A 7,643-nucleotide genomic window follows, 5' to 3' on the forward strand; every position below is an offset into this window, starting at 1 on the left:
GGAGTAGATCCATATCAAGGCTTCTGGAATTCTTAACTGATTAAACGTTACTTCTTAATAAAATTACAGAATAAAAAGTACTTTTGATTGACACTGCTGTTACAGTATATTCAAAAAAAAAAAGTGATTGTAATTGATCAAGATACTAGGCTGGTAGTAATTAAAATAAAAGTGACGCATAAATAAAAGGTCATCTGTAGTAAATGCGAATGACAGGATTGCTAATTGGATTATTTGCGTTACTTTTCATTGCCAGAGGGTGAAGTTTTCGAAACACTGATTACATGATGCCAGAAGTAGGCTAGAAGAATATTTTCTTTCAGGTTCTTCCTGCATTAATATTCAGTAATGTAATAGTTTTGATGGATAATGACTGACTTTTAATGTGAGAAATCATCATACATTTAACTTTGCACCCATTCATCAAGGAGAGGGGGATGCGCCGCTATGAAAGGATGTTTTGTCGGTCAGTAATTGGATGAGAAAATAGTGATGCTTTCAGTTACATAAATAATTCATTTAAAAAACAATTATATCATGCCTGTTATTAAATTTTCTTCATTTTAATTAGACTATTAAAGTAGTTGAAAGATAAAGTTAAATATATATACGAGTATATAAATTATATATATATATATTAAATGAATTGAAATTCATTGAAATAAAAAAAAAAAAAAGATTTTCTAATACTTGCAGTAAGTAAATTAATTAATTCATATTCTGGCCTTTTTGTATTTCATGTACATTTTATTGCGTCTTATTTCGTATATTTCAATTTTTCATTTTTTATATCATTAATTTTGCAAAAATAGCACAGTTTCTTATGTTTCTTATGTTTATTTCAATTACTTTGCGTTCTGTCTCATAAGTCTAGTTAAGATTAACTACTGCTTATTATATTTATATAAAAATAGTTTTGAATTAACATGCATGAAAGCGAGGGTGTAGGGGGACACTTTACTCAAGTATCGTGTAATTTTTACTACATAATTTGGCTATTCACTCAAGATTTCTAAAAAAGTCCATTGACTTAATGAAAATGCTACATTCAAAATGAATTCTTTAGTACTTTACAATTTGACTTTAATATCTCAAGTTTTCTAAAAATCCAATAACTTAACGGAACTACAATCATTCTTACTTGAGTAAAAGACAAAACTCCTTCGCATTTATTAATTATTGTTCATTGAACGGAGGTTGGTTTATTCCCCTCGAAAAGTCAACTAATTTCCGATTAATGATGGTAACTGCTTGGTTTATTTATTTTCTTTTTCAAAGTTTGAATTTTTTATTTTTCATGATTTATATTTAAGAACCTTTAAAAGAATTTTCGGATTTTTTTTCATGATTTAAATTCAAGTCCCTTTAAAAAATTTTATTCCATGATTTAAATTTAAGTCCCTTAAAAAAATTTTTTCGGAATTAAATTTCATACTTCTGGGTTACTTCATTTTGATACATTCTACTAAATTTATATTAGGAGATAATATAATCAATATGACTAATATCAGAAAACAAAGTAATAAAGCGAATAGTTAGAATATAGTTTATAAGGAAAGGTCCGTGGTTCGATTCCCAGCGAAGGCGTTGCTCATTTTTCATCTCTCCTGCTTCGAAATAACCTAATGTCTCTACAGTGGCTCCCGAACTAAAAGGTGGTGAATGATGATTCTTCACCACCAGGATTTAGCGATTGGGTCCAATAAACCCCAGTCGACCTTTAAAAGGGGAAGTATATAAGGTACTTCTCCCACGTTCTTAGCATGCCTTCGGGGTGTAATGACCACCGCACTCGGCGCGTATTCGAGACGTCCGTGTTCGATTCCCAGAGAAGGCGTTGCTCACTTTTCCTGCCTTCTAGCCTGGATTTTAGAATAAGAATTTTTTATGGGTATTTTTGCGGAAATTTTAGTGAAAAATAAATTTCCAAATATTTTGGTAGTATAAAAATAACCCAGCAGTTATAATAAAAATTAAAAAATAGTAGAAAAATACGAAGTTTACGAATTTATCCAACATTCATGAAAAAATTTGATATTTACAAAATCTTATAAAACCCTCAAAAATTTATCGAAGATAATTGAATAAATTCTCGACCAGTTATTGCTATAGCCATAATTTATTAAACTAGGTTCAGATTACTAGTAGTATTACATTGTGAAAAAAGAAGTACTTATATTTTGATAATAGCTACAAAAGTGTGTCAAAAAAATATATAAAAACACCAAAATGTTAAGTCTTCTTTCTGGATTTCGACTGCATGATTAAACTCTTTCTTTTTTTTCTTTTTTAAAACTAAAATTTTATACTATATAGATAAATCATCAGATAGCTATCTGAATGATAACTATCATCAGATAGTTATCATTCAGATAGCTAATTTCTTCAGTAAATTAGTCCATAAGATAATTATGCGCTTTAATTAACTTGATAATATAATACGTTACTGAGGTTACATAAATTTGTTTTTGCTTTTCTAAAATATTAATTTTGTTTCACTTAGCATCATATTAGACAGTTGTACATTCTGCATCAAGACAAAATAAAATAAATAAATAAATAATCTTTTGTAATGCAATATTTGGCAGGTCGCTTAAACGATATATACTTTAAAAACGTAACGTAGTGTATCGCAGTTTTGACTAAAAATGACAAATGAGCGCAATACTGTTAACCATTTTTACAACTGTCGTTAATTTTCATTATTGCCGACCAATTACTATCAATGATAGCATAACAATTAATTACTGCTAATTATTTATTAATCATTCGGGATTAATATTTACGAAAAATATTTTTCTATGCTTTGGTAGATATGCATTATTTCTATGTCGAATGAAATTGATTAAAACTGAATAAAGTAAAATTTTCGAGTATTTTCATAAATTGTAAAATTTCTTTCCAAAAAATAACTTAAAAGAAATTTCTGGAATATTAACTTACCTCTGAAAAATTTTCTACAGTAATGAATCATAAAACTCCCAATTTCAACAAAATAACCAACACAGGGATGGCAAATATATCCAAGTTTTGCACCGGTTCTATCATATGTATATAATTAGTCGCCTGTAGTACCATCATCCTCACAGCGGAACTTGAAATGTATTTTTATTGACACAAAGAAACTTTCTTACTGAAGTCTTATGTAATGCTACCAAAGCACCTTGCTCGCAGAAGAGCCTAACAACAAATGGTTTCTTCAGTTTTTTACTTCTCATGGTCTTGGTTGAGCAGCCACCAGATTCGTCTGCTCGAATAGGGGAAATCGCAACAAAAGACCTAGATTTCGGGGGACCGGATAATTGTTGAGAAGTCTTATTCATAAATCCACAACTGGTCACTTAAGGAGATACTTATTATCTTTTTAAAATAACAGACATATTTCATTTTATTGATTCGTTTTATTAACTTAGATACTGCGGATTCTTCTAGAAGAAAACTGAAAGTATATGGCAATATTGTCAAATTAATATCAATCTCATCATTTTTCAAAATAATAAATGCGTGCATACTTTACAATTTTTTTTTACAAAATCTTTGTTGAAACAAATCGAGCCACTTTGATTTTTTTTTTTTTTTTTTTTAAATAATTCTTCATTTCACGGATTTCACGAATAGATTGAAAATTTGCGGAATGTTGTATCGAACGAATCAGTCGATGGTATTTCAAGAGCCACACATCCGAGCTACGTATTTCCGTTACAATATGGTTATTCTCACAACTTAACTGGGAAGAAAACATGCTAATGTAGAACTCCCAAAATTAGGCTTTGAGAAAGGGCACAGATTTTATTTAAACCTCTCTTGATGGCAGTACAGGCTTAGTACAGGCTTAGTACTATAATATGGAACTATAATTTTGAAAAGAGTCAGCTTAATGATAATTGAAAGGGAATTGAAGTACTGAAACAAGACCAGAAAGACTTTGTCAAAAACAAAGCGACCGTTTTCTTAAATTATCTTAGTGTCTGTTTATCATGAATATTAACTAACCAATTCGTTGATAAGGAATATTACTTAAGGCTTCGCAGAGTTTGCATGACGCAGTTCGTAAAAAACGATTACAATCGTGGTGAGGTAATTCATGAATTTTACACCCCATTTATGCATCTGTTCACAATGTACTTATTGCTCGTGAATTTTTGGCCACAATTCTACAAATACAGCCTTGAAAGCTCTGTATTCTCCTGATATGACACTGTGTAGTTTTCTCGTATTTCCATGAAAGCTGCCTTTTCATTGTCTTCATTTTGAGACTGCAGTGGAAGAAAATCCACAGCGAGTCTTTTCCATATTTCCATGGTTAATGTTGCCGCTTCGTAGTCATCATTTTGAACCTACTGATACAATAAAAGTAAATCCATATCATGTACTGAAGGAATTTCATGAATATAATTTTAAAACAAGTTTCTAGGATTGGTAGAAATACTGGCATATCAGCCAAAAAGGATTACTCTGAAGGCGACATAAGAAATACTATTAATCTGTAAGTTAAAACTTTTTTATTTTCTTAAATAGTTTCTGTTACTTTTTTATCATAGTAGAATACAAGTAATTTTCTAATTCATGTTACATTTATTCGAAGATTTGAAGTCCTATTAAAGAGCTGAATCAGTTTCATTCCATTTTTCAATACAGCGGCGTTTGTCTAACATTTTTCAAGCAGAGATCACTTTCACAAATTAGAATATTTCGCTGATAATCTTATTCTTGCCCATTCGAAAGCAATGTTTTTAGCAACCGTTACGATCAGTACGTTTATATTTTTAAAATACAGGTGGGGCGCCAAATATGTAACGAAAGGATAGCCAGAAGCACCATATTCATAGAGCTTCAAATCCTTCTGTTGTTGTTAAGAATAAATTGGGAATGAAAGTCAGTGGGTAGAGGGAATTAAGGTATTCCTCCAGCTTTCTTAGCATTTTTTTATGATTTTATTTTACTGTAAAAATATTTTGTAAATATGCTATTTAGGTTTATATTTTCAGGTATATTATTGTTTATTTACAGATTCTTTCTTAGTATAATATTCAGGTGGTTTATCCAATATATTTACAGTATTTTTCTTAAGATTCAAAAACGTGTCGGGATATCTTCCTCTTCTTCTTAGGATTAAAACTGATTTGAATTAATTGAGTTAAAATGGTAATTAGGTTCTATTAAATCCAAACGTAACTTTTAAAAAATGTGCAGTATAATCTTTTAACATTATTTAAAGCAATCATAAAGTTCGTAACATGTAAATAAATTAACAGAAATTCTAATTTTATTTAATTCTGCTGCATCATAATCTTAAAAATCATATCAGATATCATTAGATGGCTTTCAGATTCTCACATTTAAATACCAGTTTAATAAATGAGTAAGGAGAATTATAATTGAATGATCCCATTTCTCTATGAAAGACTTGTGATAAATGTGTTGTGCGCTTAAAAAATGTGGAGGTAATCCCTCTCAAGTCATTACCAATTTTTTTTCCGCTGTTATTCTGAGGTACTTTCTGCGGAGACATCAGTGGTGAGGATCTTTAAATTTCGCACCTGTTCTCATTCACGTGTTTAAGAGACGTAAAGGGGGCAGGGAGAGATGGAAGTCCTCATAAAAGGCCTCTGGTATAAACCAACCGAGTTAAGGGAGTAGCGTCAGAGAAAAATGATTCTGTGTGTGCAGTTTTCTCTTGTACCTTTATCAGCTACGTTCAGATTATGACAAGGACATTAGCCATGCATCTGTGGAGAATTCAAAATATCCGCAATGCATTTATTAACATTCAGAACAGCAACTGCTTGCCAGCCACCGAGTGATAAATCACTGAACACTGGTAACTCGGGCCGGGTTTTAATATCCACTAACTCTTGCAAAAATGTCTTATAATTTTATAAAATTATATAAGTTATTTTATAAAATTGTATAAGAATTCTGTAAAAATATCCGAAGCCCAATTTCTTTTGAGTCCTTCAGAAATATGGTTCAATTGTCTACAAACTAGGTCAAAGCTCTTCTATAGAATTCTATAACGTTCTGGATGTAGCTGCTATAGAGTTGCGTACAGGGATTCTATAGAAATATGTGTAGGTTATATGGTATTTCTCCCGCCTTCTTGGCGTGCCTTCGTGGTGTGGTGCTCTGCATGCTGCACGCGTATTCCAGAGGTCCGCGATTTTATTCCGAACGCGTTGCTAATTTTTCATCTTGCCTACTCCAAAAAAATCCTAATGTCTCTACAATGGCGCCCGAACTAAAAGGGTGTTGGATGATGAGTCTTCACACCCAGGATTTGGCGATTGGTTCCCCTAAAAACCTCAGTCGCCCTTTAAAGGGGGAGTATATAAGGTATTTCTCCCGCCTTCTCAGTTCTTCTGTATGTTTTTGCAAAGCAGCATCTCGTCAGAATTCTGATCTGTGAAAGCTTTATTAAATTTCTATAGAATTGTATACAGCAGCACTTCTCTAGAATCTTAACTCTAAAGTTTGAGCTTGAGCTTGAACTTCAGCTCTATCAGCCTTTATAAATTTTTTTCAAAGAAAGCTATGTGGCTGCTTTGTAATTTTTTTTTTCTTTCTCCGTGTGCAACATGAATGTGGAGGTAGATTCTTTGAATTCCTCTACTTCTACTTCTACCCAATATCACAGTCTGCAGATTCAGTCCTTTCAGACTTTTCATCCACAAGAAGATCTGATACGTTTTGTTCACCACTCTGAAGTTTGTTCGCATCATGTGTACAGTTGTAGGGTTTATACTTATTTTAACTAACATTTATTTTAAGTTTAAGCTATCTTTCCTGTCAAGGCTTTGCTTTCCCCTAGAATTCCCAATGCCAGAGTATGTAAATTGTAGTAGAACGCGCAGTATATTCAAATTTTAGCAGAAGTAAGTTGAGTTTAAGTAGAAGGGAAACGAGTTTGTAAGTGTGCTTCTTGAATCGCTAACGTGAAGGTTGCTAGATAGAAATTTAGGAACCGCGCGTTTCGGCCTGTGTACCTATCTCGGCAGTTCGTTAAATCTTTCAACTACTTAATCAGTAGGCTCGCTGAAACTCAGCTGTATTTTAGAACGCGGTTAAGTTAGTTACGATTTCAGAGCCTCGTAGGTAGTGATCTAGTTGTTTATTCATCCTGTCATTAATTTTTAGTTTCACAGTTCTGTTTTTGTTAAACCGCAGGGTCGGCGTAGTTTGTGAGCGTCAAGTGAACGCAGCTGTTATTTTTAAAGTGGAATAAAAAGGGCTTTAAACCCTTCTTACGAGTTTGCGTAATTTACAGTTCAAAGCAGTCACTACCATAGTTGTTGACAAGTTGGGGGCCAAACCATACAACACTGGCGCCCGAACATCTTACGAACTTAGATGGCCGATAACTGGATGGAAGCTCCTGTACAACTCCAACAGCAAGAAATGGCGAACTAGTTAGAAGGATTTGGATATCTGGTCCAAACGATGAGAGCATCTATCAAGCCAAACGTCAATTTCGACGGAAAAGATTCGGTGGCGATATTCTTAGAAGGCCTTGAAAATCACTTCCAGTTATACCCTGTGCTTGAAAGACAAAAAGTTGCCATCGCCACGTCTGCACTAAGAGGACAGGCCTCACTATGGTGGAAGAGAATAGGGAAATTTTTATTAGGAGAATTCGAAGGCCAAAC

The 7,643-nt window shown here is 32.7% G+C and overlaps 1 protein-coding gene across 1 annotated transcript in view; it reads right to left on the minus strand.

Moving 5' to 3' along the window:
- Phlpp (PH domain leucine-rich repeat protein phosphatase) overlaps positions 1 to 3,194 on the minus strand; it is a 143,620-nt gene extending 140,426 nt beyond the window's left edge. Inside the window, exon 1 of the mRNA XM_085813333.1 lies at positions 2,944 to 3,194. The gene's annotated coding sequence lies outside the window, so the exon portion shown is untranslated. The remainder of the gene's footprint in view (positions 1 to 2,943) is intronic.
- Between the last annotated feature and the right edge of the window lie 4,449 nt (positions 3,195 to 7,643).

The sequence above is a fragment of the Stegodyphus dumicola genome, chromosome 3 (assembly GCF_044657685.1).
Source record: "Stegodyphus dumicola isolate Sdum_Otavi_A_Nest chromosome 3, ASM4465768v1".
NCBI classification, from domain to species: Eukaryota; Metazoa; Arthropoda; class Arachnida; order Araneae; family Eresidae; genus Stegodyphus; species Stegodyphus dumicola.